Source organism: Gadus morhua, chromosome 8, assembly GCF_902167405.1.
Source record: "Gadus morhua chromosome 8, gadMor3.0, whole genome shotgun sequence".
Classification (NCBI taxonomy): Eukaryota; Metazoa; Chordata; class Actinopteri; order Gadiformes; family Gadidae; genus Gadus; species Gadus morhua.
The window spans coordinates 15,831,519-15,850,738 of NC_044055.1; the positions used below are offsets into that span (position 1 = coordinate 15,831,519).

At 49.5% G+C, this 19,220-nt stretch overlaps 1 protein-coding gene across 1 annotated transcript in view; it reads right to left on the reverse strand.

Moving 5' to 3' along the window:
- The window catches only part of cdh24b (cadherin 24, type 2b), a 72,678-nt gene extending 56,550 nt beyond the window's left edge, over nt 1-16,128 (reverse strand). Inside the window, exon 1 of the mRNA XM_030364095.1 lies at nt 15,968-16,128. The gene's annotated coding sequence lies outside the window, so the exon portion shown is untranslated. The remainder of the gene's footprint in view (nt 1-15,967) is intronic.
- Between the last annotated feature and the right edge of the window lie 3,092 nt (nt 16,129-19,220).

Here is a 19,220-nt window from a genome sequence, read left to right on the forward strand (position 1 = left end):
TGAAATATGGAGGGCAGCCGTGCTGGCTGGCATTCAACAGAGAGCGAAAGTGTGGTGAGAGAGCTTGTGGGGGCTAATGTGCCACAGTTTATATTTGACAGCAACACACACGCACCCAACCGCACGCGCGCATACACACACACACACACACACACACACACACACACACACACATCCACGTCAACTAAAGTTTGTTTGGAAAAAAAGAAAGGAATGGAAAGATGCTGACTGCTCCCTGCACCAGCTGGCGAGATTACTGAGTCAGCGCGCGCACACACACACACACACACACACACACACACACACACACACACACACACACACACACACACACACACACACACACACACCAATATATACATTCACGCGTGCCCACCCTGACACAAACAAACAAATAGAAGCACACATAATTACATGCCTAATCGTACACACACACACACAAACAAACACACACACACACAATCACACACACACACACACATTCACTGCTTTTTCAAAAATAAAAATAGTCCCTATTTTAGGCTGACTCGCCCCGGGAGGGAGAGTGAGAGAGAGAGAGGGAGAGAGAGAGCGTAGCTTCTGTGCTGGGATTCCGCGCCAAAGTGACAAAATTGGGGTCAACGCGGAAGAATGGGACAGCTAACGGGTTGCAACGATGATAATGATGTTCATGGACCTCCCAGAATGAGAACCAGCCATGCTTCTCCCCTCTGTGACAACCTGACGCACACACACACTTCCTGACACAAACACACACACACATACACACATCTCAAACCTGTGTGTGACAGGGGGAGAGAAACACTGAGAGGGAGAACCAGACAGTGAGACAGAGAGAGCGAGAGAGAGAGAGAGAGAGAGAGAGAGAGAGAGAGAGAGAGAGAGAGAGAGAGAAAGAGAGAGAGAAAGAGAGAGAGAGAGAGAGAGAAAGCGAGAGAAAGAGAGAGAGCGAGCGAGAGAGAGCGAGTCAGCGAGAGAAAGAGAGAGAGCGAGCGAGAGACAGATACAGACAGATAGAGGGAGAGTGAGCGGGTGAACGAGATGGAGAGAGAGAGGAGAGTGAGAGAGAGACAGAGAGAGAGAGAGAAAGGCCACACATCACAGGAAGCTGTCAGAAGAAGGAAGCTGGGGAAATCACACACTTATATAAATGTGCAGAAAATCCAACAGCAGCAACAACAACAACAACAACAACAACAACAACAGCAAAGGCAGCAGCAGCAGTAGCTCCATCTCCGGTACGACAGACTGTGTTCGGAGTGTAGAATCAACCGCTGAGTTAGAAGATACCTCCCCCCTCCTGCCGCACGCTCCCATACCTGTCACCCCCCGTACACCTGCTGTCCAGGTGAAAGGAGACGGAGCTTTACAGGTGTCACCTGTCAACGGCGGTGACATCATCCTCCCCACACAGACCCCGACACACAGACTCGCCCCCCCTCCCAGAGCCCCCCTGCTGGCTCACACGATGCCGGCTGGTACCGGTGTGACAGAGGGATCTACAGCTCAGCAGGCTCTGTGGTTAAATAAGTTCATTCATCTGACGGTTTTCACAGGATTATGGGTAATGTAGTTCCAGATGCTAATTGAATAGTGCTAATCATTTGTTGTTGTTTTTATGGGGTCGGAGATTATGAGGATCACCCCCTCTTATTCTCTACCGTGCATAAATGCTCTGAACACGAACATAAAGCAAAACACCCCCAACAAAACCCCATCTTTCTTCCCCAGCGATAAGGGATCTGATACTGCACGCCCACACCTCGTCTCCGTGACTGAGTGAATTACAGCTTCCCTGATAAAGGCATCAGCCACACGACCGCAGCCAGAGCAACCTGATAGCAGGTTCAACAGGGAACCAAACCCGAGGGGCCGTATGACAGCTAAAGCACCACCTGTGTCTGTCAAAACACTAGCTGTACTGGGAATAATGACTGCCAGGTTACATATGGGGACGACATATGGGGAAGACCACGTTTTCCACTGGGAGAGCTGAAGATATGCAGCCACTTATAACACGTACACACATATACCACTGCTAGAACATCACATACACACACACACACACACACACACACACACACAAACACATTAATCAATTCTAGCACATCACACACACACGCATCTGAGTACATCATGCAAACACTCACACAGACACAAAAACACTCAAACATACACAGGCACACAAAAACACAAACACACAAGCATCACTTTGAGTACATCACGCACTCACACACCCAAGCATGCATCACTACTAGTCCATCACATGCACACACAAACACACACAAACACACACGCACACAAACATATGTCCCTCACACACATAAATATACACATGCATCAGTACAGGTACATCCTACACAAATGCTTACACACATGAACACACATAACAATCCCATTTGTACCAATACATCAGACACCCAGACACATACATAAACATAAGTAGATACCAATAATGGTACATCACACACGAACACACACAACACATACCTAAATATCTACCAAACCAATACTAGCCAATCACACACACGAACGCACACGCTGCCATGCGGCTGTGGTGCCACTGTGTTTTGCGCAGATCAAAGTGAACGTGGGGGCTGGGGGGAGTTATATAAGGCTTTAGAGGAGCAGCCATGTGCACCAGGACACATTACCACACAAAGCACATAGGCACTCACACACACACGCATACGCATATACACAGAGACAGACAAACACACACAGATACAGACACACACACACACACACACACTCAAACAAAAGTGTGTGCATACATGGGGCATGGCTGACCCGTGTGACACGACACGCATGTGTGCACACATTCAAGCGCACACAAAGACAAACAGTAAGACACACACGCAAAGACACACACATAAAGACAAACGCACACACACAAAGACAGAGACGACACACACGGGTCGCAGAATCGCCACATGCTCACACGGCACGCATGTGTGCACACTCTCACACAAGCAAAAAGACAACAACCCACAAGGACAGACACACACACATTCACAAGGACAGATGCATGGACACAAACACAGACAAACGCACGCAAACATAAAAGGACAGAGGACACACATGGGCACACACACACTGGAACAATGACAGACAAAAACACTCCCACTATCTATAACAAGGGCAGGCCGACACGCACACACACGCTTGCGCACAAGGACAGACACACATACCCGCAACCAAGGACACTGACGCAGACAGACCACCCGCACACGTCCTCCAACAGGGTACGGGTGTGGTCCGTGCCCCCCCCCCCCCCCCACACACACACACACACACACACAATTAAAAGCGCGGCCCTGTGTGTGCGGCGCGTATCGATGATTCATCCTTCGTTTGATCAAAGTAACAGCGACGCCATTAAAAAAAGATCAGTCAGCCACCAGGCATGAGTAGCGCCGCTCTAATTGGCCATTCATCAAAACGCTTCCCCACGTCCACGCGGCTCCACCGCTCCCCGCGCGACAACTGGACTCCACGCGCGCTAATTACACCGCTGATGAGTGCGCTTCCACCCGCCCCGCGCTACGCTAGGCTACGCTAGGCTACGCTGCTCCCCTTTAGTGCTCTGCAGTTACCCGTAAACACTCTGACGCTAACAACAACCACACACATACTGGAAGCATAAGTCAGAAGGACATAAGTGAGCCCACACACACAGATATACACACCCATACACACACCGTGAACAGTATAAACAAAATACACACGTGCACGAAGGTGCATGCATGCACAAGGACACACACACATACACAAAGTGCTTGCACACGCACATACAACAATCCTCACACAAGCAAACACACACACACACATTTAGCACCCATAAACACATTGTACAACCGCTCTTACAGTATAAACACAATACACACGTGTACACACATGCATGCATTCACATGGACACAGACACACACAAAGTGCGTTCACACACACAAATGCTGAAATCTTCACACAAACACACACACACACAAACACACACACATGCACACACATCAGCGCGGTCATACATCACTGTGTGGAGGCGGGGTGGGGGCTGCAGATGCCATCAGGAGGGGCTGTGCACCGTCATGCACTAATTCAGCGCGCCACATCCCTAATATAGCATCGCCCCGTCCCCTACACAGCGCTCTAATGTCATTCGTCTGCTGCTCGCCGCTCACATAAACACGCTCCTAAACACAGCGTTCCCAGGGCGTCCGCCGGCCCGTATTTATAGGAGTGAGAAGAAACAGCCGCGAGGGATGTAGCCGTTAGCCGCCGCCACCGCCGCCACCGTAGAGCAACAACACGCCCAAGATGGCTGACATCCCGGCTCCGGCTCCGGAGACGCAGGACGACGCCAGTCTGTGGCGCCTAGGACCGGGACGGGGAGCTGGAGCGGGCGGCGGCCAGAAAATCAGCAGCGGCGTCGCTCCACCGTCCCTCCGTCTGTGCTAGCCGCGTACCGTTTAGCAACCGTCGCGGTCAGGGCTTCTGCACGCGTGCAGTAGGGGGGAGGGAGAAGAGGAGGAATAGCAAACGAAGCGGCTTCCAGACGTGTCCCGGAGTTATGCAAGCTAGCTCTCCGTTTCACCTTGTAGGCATGAGGGGGACTCATCCGGATGTTCTCACACACACACACACACACACACACACACACACACACACACAGTCACACAAAGTCACACACACACACTCAATGACAGAACAGCTGCTCATTCATTTCTGTGTGTCTCTCAGTTTTCGGTGTTTTTCTTTCTCACCCCCGAAGCGTGAGGATCAGCTGGGGGCCGATCCATCAGCTGGGGGCCCTCCATCACTAAGTGGCTGTCTAGGGGCCCGGAGTCATATAACGAGACGGCAGACAGCGAGAGTTGAGAGAGGATGAGGGGGGGGGGGGGGGGGGGGGGGGGGGGGGGGGGGGCTTCAAAGGGAGCATGAAAAGAGACAAAATGTTTGCAGGTAATGGACGCACACAGACATATTGGCACAAGCCTGCAACACAATCACACAGGTAGATGTACACACGTCTCACTCACACAGACACACACACACACACACACACACACACACACACACTGATATACATGCATAACACACACACACACACACACACACAAATACACTGATATACATGCATAGCACACACGCAAACAAACACACGTAAACATATAAAGAACGAGGTAAAAAACAAGCCAACTTTTACGCGCTCTGCCTTCAGGAAGCAGGTGAGGAAGAAGAAGACTTCAAAGTAAGAGTGCAGAGCCCCAGATGGCGTTCACTGTGATGGATAATGATTCATCCCCATTAGCCTCAACCACAGGGCCAATCAGAGGACCTTGAAACACAGGAAACAAGCCTCCGAGTGCCACAGCGGTATTCATCTCGATAAACAATGCAGCGATTCACCAATTTAGTTTCCTAGTATTTCCATTTCTATAGGGGGGATCGTGAGTCCAACCATGCCAAACATCTCGCTAACTACATCTCCTCCTCCTGGCAGGCTCTTAAGGAGAACCAACCCCCAGGACCCAGCCTTTTAAAACACCCTCAGGTGGTGGTTCGTGCTGGGGCTGCTTCAGGGCTTCCTGCTCCCCTGCAGACGCTCCCGCAATCCAGTTTCAACAAGCGGAGCACAGGTGTGTCGCATCAACGCGTCATCCGCAGGTGACCGGGTAACCCTATCAACCAATGAAGGGTGAAGCATGCAGTGGCATGTCTTTAACCCAAAGAGTCCTTTGATGTAAAACCAATGTGCTCTCGGCGTCTGGTCGCAACGGTCGCTGTCCGTGGTGCTGATCTGTGAACGGTGCTCTTTATTCTACTAACAAAGCACAGCATGCGTGGCGGCTCCTCTCTCTAGCGCGTTGACCACAACCTCAACACGCCCTTCAGTGACCGCAGGTGCAATTCCCAACTGGAATACAGATTGTTACTTGTTAGTCCCCCCGTTCTCTTCAACCAACTCTGTCTTCAGTGTCATGTCCATTAAGACACTTTCCTGTCCGTCTTCAGTGTCCTGTCTCTCTTTACTGTCCGGTCTCTCTTCAGTGTTATGTCCATTAAGACACTTTACCATCTCACTTTTCTGTCCTTCCTCTTTCCACCGTTTACTCTTACTCCCTTTACTTTCCTGTCCCTCTTTACTGAGAAAACATGTCCGTCGTCCATGTACGCCGAGCGGCAGAGACAGGACATCGACCCACTGAATGAGTTAGATCCATCTCCCAGGGGCCTTGAACCCATGTCCTTCCGAGTGCTCCTGGCCCAGTGTGAAGAACAGCACCTGGAGTCTGTCATCAGCCGCCCTATAACTCTCAGTGTGTGTGTGTGCATGTGTGTGTGTGCCTGCACGTGTGTGATCTCCTAGAGAGCACCAGGAGGAGGCGAGAGAGGAGAGAGAGGAGAGAGAAGAGAGCCGCGGTGTGAGCCCTCCGCCGCACCGTAGAGAAGACGACATGGCCGTTTAGCGCCGCTGTAAGCCAATTATCCTGCTGACGGAGGCACATTTACAATAGGATTTACTAACTCCTACAGGACGCCATGTAGGGGGGGGGGGGGGGGGCTCGTTACAGAGCCACACACACACACACAATACATACGGACGCTTACACACAGACTCACACACGCACATACACACACATTATATACGGACGCTTAGATACAGACCCACACACGCACATACACACACATTATATACGGACGCTTAGACACAGACTCACACACGCACACACACACACATTATATACGGACGTTTAGACACTGACACTCACACACACACACGCACACATTACGTACGGACACTTAGACAGACACTCACCCACGCACATACAGAGAGACTCATATCGTATCGTATGTCATATTTATACATTTACATACAGACTTAGATGATGCACCAGACTTAGATGATACACATGCTACATTGAAACACTTACACACACACAGATTCACAAATCCGTTACCCATGCTTACACACACATACACACACACATACACACACACACAGAAACACATTACTTCCACATACTCTTTTGCATTTACGAACATATGCCCATGCATTCATACACGCAATCCCATTTCTAAAGCCGACAAAAGCTAGCCTGGTTCAGAGACATGGATCATCTAGGAATGTCACTCGCTATATGAATATAAGGATTATGTCGGCTTCCATTACATCCATTAAAGCCGTGCATCTCCTATGCCATCAATCTCACCCTGCACCGCACAGAAACCCACTGACAGCACAGCATTAAAAAACTACAATTCCATCTAAGTCAGTCAGCCAAATAGCCTACAGATCGGCTGGTACTTTGAGTTTTATGGGGAGGGAGGTCCCGACAAAAAACCCAAACTAATTATCCCGGCTAGTTTTCTCCAGAACATATTTAGCTAAATTAAAGCGTGATTGTTGTTCCCTTCCTCGCGGGCACCATGGTAATATCCGTTTATTTCCTGGGGTTCTCTGGCAAATTGGACACGTTCGCCTCTAGACCGTAGGGGAGCAGGTCGCCCCCGCCGATCCGGCTTGTATTACACAGGCACTGGTCGGGTCTGGGGGGACTGAGGGGTTGGGGGGGCTCCATTAGATTCATTGGGATGCAAAAGAGGTGAGAGAAACATTTAGCCGGGCCCGGCGGTTTCCTGGAGGGAAGTCCTGGTAATTGGGGGCCGGGTTCAGCTGTGGTTGTAGTAGGGCCTCGTGGTCCACACAGTCTAGGTTGCTGGTGCGTCGGGGCTGCGGGGTACTGGTCTCGAGACGTCCGCTGACGGACCCCCCCCCCCCCGCCGCCGCTCCTCCGCTCGTCTTCTAGATGGATCTGGGCAGCGTGAGGCCCTTGTTCTGCCGGTGGATCGTGTGTTTGTCGTATCGGTGAGTAACGGTTGGGTATCTCTTAGTGGCTGATTGTTATTGACCTGTATTCTATGAAGCCCTATTTAATTTGGCTGACAGTGAGCACACTCACACACACACAAACCCACAAACACACTTCATCATGAGCACTGCTATGTGGACGCTCAAGCACACCCTGAATCACACACCTACACAAACAAAAAGGACAGCTGAAACACACGCCCTCTACAGCACCTCTCTCTCTCTCTCTCTCTCTCTCTCTCTCTCTCTCTCTCTCTCTCTCTCTCTCTCTCTCTCTCTCTCTCTCTCTCTCTCTCTCTCTCTCTCTCTCTCTCTCTCTCTCTCTCTCTCTCTCTCTCTCTCTCAGCAGGATGCCATCTCAGAGTCAGATCTCAGATCAACTCCCCCTCCTCCCCCTCCCCCTCCTCCTCCCCCTCCTTCACCACCACCAGCACCTTCAGGCAAGGGAAGATCTGTACTGTACCCTCTCATACCTCAGTCTCACTCCCCCTCACCTCCACCACCACCACCCTCACTACCAGCCACCCATCATGGGCTTATCCAGCTCTCCTCCGCAGCGTTCTGACACCATGGGAGTCGACCCAGCGTGGCGGATCAGGAGATCAGGAGACTCCTGCAGCCCGGGGGGGGCTGCAGGACGCCAATGCAGATCACACTCCAGTATGTGTGTGGGTGTGGGTGCTATCTATGTAGTGTGTTATCTGTGTAGTGAATGTGTGTGTGTGTGTGTGTGTGTGTGTGTGTGTGTGTGTGTGTGTGTGTGTGTGTGTGTGTGTGTGTGTGTGTGTGTGTGTGTGTGTGTGTGTGTGTGTACATGTTCTGCTACCTTTGGCTTTACATGGTGTACATATACATATACACATCCACCCACCAATCCCTGAACAACCACAAACACACACACACACACACACACACACGCACCAATAGACCTAGCGAGGTAGAGTGCTGGATTTGGAGCTGCGTTGCCACTCTCTGCAGCCCTGCGGGGGGTCTGCCGGAGCTGGGTGGACCAGCCTCCATCACACGGGCTCCACGGGATCCACCACACAGGCAAAGACAACCCACGGAGGACAGGAACACACCTCAGGTCGGTCCCCGCTATCACCGCCCCAAATCACACCTCCACCTGGTGGGTACCCCCCCCTCCCTCCCCCCCTGACCCCTAATCAAGTATTCTAGATATTGTATTTGACCCTCAAGGGACACATCAAGACAGGCGTTGTACAAACAACAAGAACAGGCGACCGGAAACACTAGCCATTAAATTAATAGAGGATGGAACACAAATTGTATCTGCAATTTAAACATCAAAAACATCAGTTTCAGAAAGCAATTGTGCACATTTGTCTAAAAGTGCAAGTGCAGAAGGATTGGAGTGTGTGTGACGTATCGAACCGCCCCCCCATCACAGTGTGTTTCCCCCCTGTCCTAAAACTCCCTTCTGTTAAGATGATGGATCACGACGACCCCTTTTGACCTCCGGCCACACAATGACGCACAGGCCCTCGAGGAGCGCACCCCCTGTCACCGCGTCGGGGCTCATCAATCAATCCACCCTCGGATCAATCCTCCCGCGATCAGGGGTCCATCAGCCCCGCGTCATCCATCAGATCACCCGTCAATAAGTCCCGTCTTATGGGGACGCCCAGCGACCTGGAGCTCTGAGTGCGGAACCTTGTCAGCTCTCATGATGACGGCCAGCTCATGAATGGATCCATGGTCCTTTCACGCTCTCTGGTCCTCACTGACCAGGAACCAGGAAACATCCTCTCTCATGGGCTTTGAAACGGGAGTATGCAGTCCAGCAGGAGTATAGGGGAAATTATCTGTAATTTGGGCCAGATGTTGTCGGGCTCATCTAGGCTGCGTGGTTGGTGTGTTTGCCTCTCAACGGAAAGGATCCGGGTTCGAACCCCAAGGTGTGCAGCCTAACCTGTGGGTAGTCTTAAGCAAGAAGCCCTGACCACTCACTTCTCATTCGTGACGTGTATTTTAAACCTTTAGTCCACTTTAAACTAACGACAGTCACACTAACAGTCATATCCTCACTTTTCAAGTAGCCAATTAGAGACGGCTTAGGTACATTGATCCACCACCTTATCCTTTAATTATCCTAGCGGAGATGACAACAGTTACATTTCCGTCCACTTCAGCCCTGTGAAGTTCCCAATCAAAGAGCGCACAGTTCAAACCACCCTCGCTCACAGACCACAGCCGTAATCTTTAATAAACCTCGGCCATCAACAGGCTGACACCGCAGGAAACAAACACCAGTGGTGCTTCAAACAGACTGAGCCAGACGGGGAGAGAAAGACAGAGCGATGGAGAGAGAGAGAGAGAGAGAGAGAGAGAGAGAGAGAGAGAGAGAGAGAGAGAGAGAGAGAGAGGGTCAAATAAGTAAAATTACTATTTCCATGAGAAAACAGCAGGAGGTTCACGGCTTATCGGAGATGCAGGAGAGGATGAGCAGGAGGAGGAGGAGAAGAGAGCCGATGAGGATGAGGGTGAGGAAGAGGAGGAGGAGGAGGAGGTGGTGTTAAATCATGCTAGCCCCTCTTATTCCCCCTTGTATATCCGGCTATTACCTCTCTTATCTCTTATTGTGGAGGTGAATTGGCCCCAGGAGAGAGACCCTAACCCTACCGATGCTAATCTAACCCTGGATTCTGGGTGCTGGATGTGTGTGTGTGTATGTGTAAGTGTGTGTGTGTGTGTGTGTGTGTGTGTGTGTGTGTGTGTGTGTGTGTGTGTGTGTGTGTGTGTGTGTGTGTGTGTGTGTGTGTGTGTGTGTGTGTGTGTGTATAGACTTCCGAGGGGGGAGGAAAGTGTTGGTGTGCATTGTTTGGAAGGGAACAAATAACTCAACACTCTGGGTAGATTTGAGGAGAGATTGGGCGTGTTGCGGACTCCCCTGTGAAGAGGGGTTTGGGGGAACTGTCGTAGCCAGAGAATATGTCATAGTGTTTCCTCAGAGAGAGAGAGAGAGAGAACGCATTAGTTTGCTTCCGTCTCTCATTAGCTGCTTTGGCTGCCATCACAAAGAGCTGCCTTGGCAGGGAGCACTTGTTTCGGAGCGGAAAAAAGGGGTGAAATACTAAGTGATACGTACCGCTGGGTATGTAAACAGCTGTTTTGGAGTTCGGGGGGACAATTATCGGTAATTGGTGCTTTGCATTGTTGTAGCTCATCGAGTGAGTGGGCCGGGATGATCCCGCGGGTCGGCGGCGGTCGAGGCCCATTCAAAAGGCTTTGGGTTCTGCAGCCTACGCAGCAGGCATTCCTGAGCAAGACGTCTCGCAACCCCCTGCCATCTCCTTAATGACGTGTCTCTCAGTTCACTACAGCAGCAGTTTTCAGTGAGGGGACGAGATGGGATCGTGAAGGAGTGGCGGAGGTTCGGAGAAGCGGTATTGTATTGCAGTCGTTTCCGTGTCATGTCGTCATTCGTTATAGAATTACCTCAAAATTCATAACGTGGAATTCATAGCTAAAGTTCCAGTTGACACTGCCGGATAAATTGCTCCTTTTCGCCTCCGATATGGAAACCTCCGCCAGGCTATAACTCTATTTATTGCTACCGCATTACATGCCCATTCAGAGAAGCTTTAAGTTTATTTTAGGAACACGCTGCACAGATACTCCTACTGTGTTTATTTGACTGTAACTGTTGTCCTTATTGTTTTTATTCAAGCTAAATATATATAAATTATGTAAACATGATATCATACCCGCTATTTATTATGCATTTCTTCACTGAACTACTGCTCACATTTCCTGTCAGAAAAGTACATTCACTCCTACACTCACTCACTACTAACAACTCACTGGTATTGAAGGTTTCCTTTTATTTACGTTTTATATAATTAGGACAATTGGTCCAATGTTTTTTTGCATTATTTGTCTGTTTAGTTATCTGCTGTACAGCCCTTTGGTCAGTTATGCTGTGTGTAAATGGGCTTTACAAATTAAATGTACCACTCACTATTTACTTACTTACCTCACTCCTTCACTACCTCAGTCACTCAGTCACTAACTCACTGCCTCACTCACACACTACCCACACTACTCACTTTGTGACATAACATACAAGGGTTATTCTGTCAAATAATCATTACAAAAGTGAAATTTTACCCTCGCGTGGTGTTTCTAAGTTTCTAAACGTCTTCCCTCTTAGACATGCTTGGTTACACTAATAGTGACGGGGTTGCAATCCAGATAGTTTCGCAAATACAAATATTAAATAATGTAGTTCAGTGAAATGAAGCCTGTTAATTGGAAGGAGTTCCAATCATACACAGAATATATCTTCATTGACATTTCCCATTTAATATTTAGGAGGCACTTTTGCCCAAAGCAGCGTACCGAGACTCTTCGTTCTAAGTAAATGTCACATAAGAACAGGTAGAGGAACGGGCATTTTTCTCAGGAGTGTGTAGCGGTAGACCTTGGCCCTTGTGGGAATCAAACCTAGTACCTTTCTGTACGTCAATCACTCTAGCCACCACACCGGCCATTATTGCCCCCGTTTTATGACAACGAATCAGGACATAAAACTGATCAATAAAGAACTCAGTCCTGTATTCAGGGCGAGCGATGAACGCACAATGGCGGTAGTCGTGGAGCGAGGTGTATTCATAGAGCACTTCCTAAAACACCTCAGGGTGACGCCAGCACAAGAGACGGTGCTCAGGACTGCATTTAAGAAGAACAACAGTCCTCTCGGGAGAGGAACAGCATGGCCTCCTCTGTGGCATCAGCAAACTGTCCGTTTGCTCACACTAAACACAGCAGACCCAGAGGAAATTGTTCTTCTGCCTTATATTGCACCAGCTCACCTCCCCTCCCTCTAGGGAACCCAGTCTGGCCCCGCTCTCCAAGTAAACCACGGTGTTCTTCCAGCGCATCCTGTCCTTGCTTCTCCTGTCCACCAACTGTCCTTCTTACGTCCATCTTGCCCCCCTTCCGCTCCTTCCTGCCCCTCCTTCATTCCATTGACTCCGCCCCCTCCCCTGTCAATCTTGCATCGAGACTCCACCCCCTCCTCTCTGTGTTAATCCTTGATTATTTTCTGTCTTGACCCATTCTACTTTCTACCTTATTTCTGACCCCGCCCCCTTCTTTCTATCTTGATATCTGACTCCTCCTCCTCTTGCTTCTATATTGATCTCCAACTCTGCGCCCTTCCAATTAAGGATGGCCTCCTGGCCCCGTCCCGCTCTCCTGCCAATCTGACTCTCTGACTCCGCCCCCCCACACACACACACACACCAAACACACACATGCTAGCACACACATACACACACAAACATCCACCCATTCATCCAGAGAGAGAGAGAGCGAGAGCGAGAGCGAGAGAGAGAGAGAGAGCGAGAGCGAGAGAGAGAGAGACAGGTCAAATCAATTGACTTGAGCGTTATTGGCATGGTGTTTTGACAACAACAAAAAGTTTCCACTGCATGACTACGCAGGCATATGAAGAAGAGAGTAAACATCTCGCCCTCTCTCTTTTATCAACCTCTCTCCCTCTCTATTTTTAACCCCTCTCCCTCCTCCTTCTCCCATTTGAACCACTCGTTTCTCTCTGTGTCACTCTACCTCTCTCTCCCCCTCTCTTTTTAACACCTTTCTCTCCCCTCCCTCTCTCTTTTGAACCACTCATCTCTCTCTGTGTCTCACTACCTCTCTCTCCCCTCCCTCTCTCTTTCGAACCACTCATCTCTCTCTGTGTCTCTCTACCTCTCTCTCCCGTGCAGCAGCTCTGAGGCGTAAACAGCTCCAGAGTGAACGCTGACACACAGACTGCTGCGCTCTCCGTTAGCCAAATGAGCAGCGGGCGAGCGACCACATCAACACACACACAGTCTCTCTCTCGCTCTCTCTCTCTCAGGTTTTTATTTCTTTAATTCTTCCTCGTGTCTTCCACGATTTGCCCTCAGAGAAAATGACCAAAAAGTGCTAACGCAATCAAAGATTAAGACACGTCGAAAGAATTGTCCTCAGGGAAACACACAGATAAATATCAGCGGCCAGAGATACACACCCGCGCACCCGCGTGCACATGAAGCGCACAAACACACACACACATGCGTGGATGGGAACCGACGCATGCACAGAGACAAGAGGCCTCCAGAGGCACAGAGTCGAGCAGTGATTGGTTGTGCTGAGTTCTTTGGTAGTGTAATTACATTGATGTTTAATACATGAGGCTCTTCCACAAGATCCTATAATGTTTAACAGCCATCAAAGACATTACGCACTCACTGATAAGGCCATCAAGTCCCACTGTGTGTGTCTGTGGGCATACATGTCTGTTCATGTATGTGTTGTATGTAGTATGCATGTGTTGTGTGTGTGTGTGTGTGTGTGTGTGTGTGTGTGTGTGTGTGTGTGTGTGTGTGTGTGTGTGTGTGTGTGTATGTGTGTGTGTGTGTGTGTGTGTGTGTGTTTTTTTCTGTGTTTGTGTGTGTGTGTGTGTGTGTGTGTGTGTGTGTGTGTGTGTGTGTGTGTGTGTGTGTGTGTGTGTGTGTGTGTGTGTGTGTGTGTCTGTACGCAACAGCTAGTTGGACACCATAGCAGCATGATGTATAGCATAGGGGGGCTATTTGCATAGAATTTCCCATCTGGGAATTAACCCTTTCACCAAAAAGGGCTGCATTAAAAAGCAAGCGAGTGAAGCCATAGCGGTTCAAACACCAGAACCACTCACCCCCTTATAATACACAGAGGCAGCGTTATCGATATGTTAGACGGCGCTTCATAAATCTAAGCAAATGATTTCTCCCAGAAGGTTTGTACACATGGAAGAATAGACGCGAAACGCACGCACGCGCGCGAACACACGCACACACACACACACACACACACACACACGCACACGCGCGCACTTGTGTGTGTGCGTGTGTGTGTGTGTGTGTCTCTATTTGTGTTCCTTTTTCCGATCTGCGTAAAGGAGTCAAAGAAATTGGAACGCGCACACGCGTAACATCAGTAGACGTAACGCCAAATTCTTGTGATCGCCGGTTTGAGCCGTTCCTCTTAATAAATTGACGCAATTACGCGGCGCTTATGACGCGACGCTGAGCCGATCTAGTCCATTAGGGACGCGCTGAATCAAGGCGGAATGGCGCATCTGACAGCAGGTAAAATACATCAGCATCTCCTCTCTTTCCCTCTCCCTCCCCGGGGCGCGGGGTCGGTGCAGTCCTCTGCTCCGCACTACCCAGGGGCAGAATGAGCTGCGCGCCCTGTCTGATCGGGGTATGGTCCGCCCTGCGTGACACTTCTTCTGGGCTAAACGTCCCTGTCCCCGCTGAGCCAGGCACTAAGACCCCAGTGTCTCATTGGTGGGGCTGAGACTGAGACATGGCCAAGTTATGACCTCGGTCCCGCAATAGACCCCGTGTCTGCGTCTTGTTGCATTCGGGATCTCTGTAACGTCTCCGATCAGAATTGTCCCAAAATGTTCCCCCGTGTAATATTGAAACATTGTCAAGAAAAGATATCATCAATATCATCAAACATTTCCCATCAAATTGTAGGCTAACTGGGATCGGGCGGGATCGTAGCCTACTTTGTGGATTTGGGGATTTTCATGTGCACACCAGCTCGACTGGGAAATACGCACGGGGTGAAAGCCCGCACACAGAGACCCTTCGATTCATGTCGGAGGACAACGCACGCACACACACACACACACACACACACACACACACACACACACACACACACACACAGACACACAGACACACACACACACACACACACACACACACACACACACACACACACACACACACACACATACACACACACACATACCAAAGACACCTTGAGGATTAACACGCGGCACGGGTATGCAAAACGTTCCGTCTAATGATACCCTCCGAGCCCCACTGGCCCCTCCGGATGTCGACCACTGTTGAGAACAGCCCGCCAGACGCATTTTAAAACACGCACAGAAAACGAGCTCTGACGGTCCGCGCTTCCTCTCCCGCTGTCTGTATCCTGGGTATTCCACCTCAACACGCACGCATCCATCCAACCTCACCTCTTCGACAGATCGCTTCGGCACTAAAACCAATTTAAAAAGCGACTTTTTACCTTTAAACGTCGATCTCGTGGTGTGTCCGCCGCAAGTTTGGTCTCCTCGCGCCGCCTCTCCGTCCGTCTCCCGTAGCGAGCACTGAGTCTGGATGAGAGCCGCGCGAAAAGGCTGTCAGCGGCGCTCGCTCTCGCTCTCTCTCTCTTTCTCTCTCTCTCTCTCTCCGTCTCTCGCTCTCCCTCCGACTCGCGGTCTCGCTCGTTCTCCCTCCACCTCAACAGCCACCCCTCTCTCCCTCGTTCTACTCACTAATAACATGACTCGCGACATTTTTTATCAGTCACACGGTGACTATGATCGTGCCTTTTCTTCCAACAAGGCAATATTACATATTTATCGATAGGGTTATACATGTCATTCACCATCATCATCAGCAGCAGCAGCAGCATCAGATCGCATCGTCACAATTAGGCCTACATCGTAACAATTACAATTCATTTTTTATTTTAATTGTTGTTGTTCACCAGGCTATTTCCATTGACAAATGTAATTCCATTAATTCCATACGGCAATCAAACTACATTAATTAAAACGAGCACTTCCCTAATCATAGTCATCAGTGTTCTAATCAATGACTGATCGTCCCGTTCTGAGTCATTATAGACATTATAGTTAATGCTATAGTCCATAAACACACTAACACACACACGACGCACACAAAGGCACACACACACACACACACACACACACACACACACACACACACCTCCAGATACACATACAGACACACATATACAGACACACACGCCTCCAGATATACGCACACACACACAAACACACAGGAAGACCTCTAGATACACACACACATATATACAGACACACACACATCTCCAGACACACGTACAGCACTTTGATGAAGGGAAGGGGGGGGGTTAAAAAGAGAGGGATCAGGAGTTAGAGGAAGAGAGAGAGCGAGAGCGAGAGAAAGAGAGAGCTAGCGATAGTGACAGAGAAAATGAGAGGGGAAGGGAGTCATCGAGAGAGAGAGAGAGAGAGAGAGAGAGAGAGAGAGAGAGAGAGAGAGAGAGAGAGAGAGAGAGAGAGAGAGAGAGAGAGAGAGAGAGAGAGAGAGAGAGAGAGAGAGAGAGAGGGAAAAGAGCGTGCGCAAGAGCGCGAGAGAGAGAGTCATCCCTCTCTATTAAAGGAACACCAGAACAGGGCCAGCAAGACGACAGAGCATGAAAGGACTGATTTATCCACCCGGGATAGACTCAGCATGATGGTGTGTGTGTGTGTGTGTGTGTGTGTGTGTGTGTGTGTGTGTGTGTGTGTGTGTGTGTGTGTGTGTGTGTGTGTGTGTGTGTGTGTGTGTGTGTGTGTGAGAGAGAGAAGGGAGGCAGATGAACAGGGACCTGTATAACATGCATCCTCCTGTACTGCTCCATCTATTAAGAGGCTTTTGATAATGCTGCTGCTCATATTGTGTGTGTGTGGCAGTGTCTACTGTTATCGCAGGGTTGTGTTCATTATGCACAAGTATATGTTTGTATCTTTATGTGTGTGTGTGTGCGTGTGCGTGTGCGTGTGTGTGTGTGTGTGTGTGTGTGTTCAGATTTATTCCACATGCATCAGTGAGTAAGTGTGTTTAATAGTGTGTGTTTAGATGCGGGCGGTGAGTGGGTGAGTGTATGTACTGTAGCCCAGAGAGTGGGATTCAACCTTCATGTGTTGGACATCGTTTGGCTCAAATGATCCGGTCTTCATCTCTCAGGCAGAAACAGATACCCAGAATAACAAACCAAAACGTGCCTAAACGGAGAACCAGAACCAGAGGTGAAATTGTTGCTCTAACGAGCTCAGAGCCAATCAGCTCCTCTCTCTGCTCTGATTAGAAGCACCACCACAGTCCTAATCAGAACCACAATCTGAAATCAGAACCTTTATCGGACTCAGAACCACAAGCTGAATCAGAACCACAATCTGAATTCAGAGCCGTTATCTGAATCAGAACCTGCATCCGAATCAGAACCACGAACTGAATCAGAATCACAATCTGACATCAGAGCCTTTATCTGAACCCAAAACATAATCCTATTGAGAACAATAATCGGAACTTAGTCTAGATGCACTTTAGGTGTCTAGTACAAACACAGGGCTTACACATTACTAAATCAAAATGGGTCGCACCACACAAACTAGTTCTCATGTAGCACTTAAGTGATTAATTATTTACCCCTACGCCTAAGCAGGTTTAAACTGTGGTCGTGGGTGAGCAAAACTAATCGGCGCATTAAAAAAATAATAATGATGAGCGACTGGAGTGGCGCCGCTCAGTGCACAAGGCGCCGATCGGAGCGCAGCAGCAGACGCTCTCTACGCAGGGTATCATGCCGCTTAAACTGTATAACTCATTTACTTTCACACAGCCAATCTATTCTAAGGTACATGAGTACAAGAAAACACTGTCTGATCCGACCACGACATGCAATGTCCTCCTGGTCTGCTCAAGCACTTCCTGGTTCACATCGTAGCCCGCCGGCGGTTCATAACAACTTGGTTGTCGTTAAGTTGAAGCCACAACAAACTTCTTACACACAGCTTACGCATTAGTTGTTACTAGTCAGGATGTGAGTTAAAAATTGGTTGTGCAATCTAATTTAAGAAACGTCTGGTAGGAAAAAAACTATTGAGGACTACTAAGGACATAGTGAGGACATTAAGCACAGACTCAGTAATAACATAGCTGCCCGGTGCTGGCCCGGGTCTGTGTAGTTCTGACCCTGGTTGTTGTAGTTCTGTCTCTGGTACTTGTAGTTCTGACCCTGGTGGTTGTAGTTCTGACCCTGGTGCTTGTAGTTCTGTCCCTGGTGGTTGTAGTTCTGACCCTGGTGGTTGTAGTTCTGTCCCTGGTGGTTGTAGTTCTGTCCCTGGTGGTTGTAGTTCTGTCCCTGGTGGTTGTAGTTCTGACCCTGGTGGTTGTAGTTCTGTCCCTGGTGGTTGTAGTTCTGACCCTGGTGCTTGTAGTTCTGACCCTGGTGGTTGTAGTTCTGTCCCTGGTGGTTGTAGTTCTGTCTCTGGTACTTGTAGTTCTGACCCTGGTGGTTGTAGTTCTGACCCTGGTGCTTGTAGTTCTGTCCCTGGTGGTTGTAGTTCTGACCCTGGTGGTTGTAGTTCTGTCCCTGGTGGTTGTAGTTCTGACCCTGGTGCTTGTAGTTCTGTCCCTGGTGGTTGTAGTTCTGACCCTGGTGGTTGTAGTTCTGTCTCTGGTACTTGTAGTTCTGACCCTGGTGGTTGTAGTTCTGACCCTGGTGG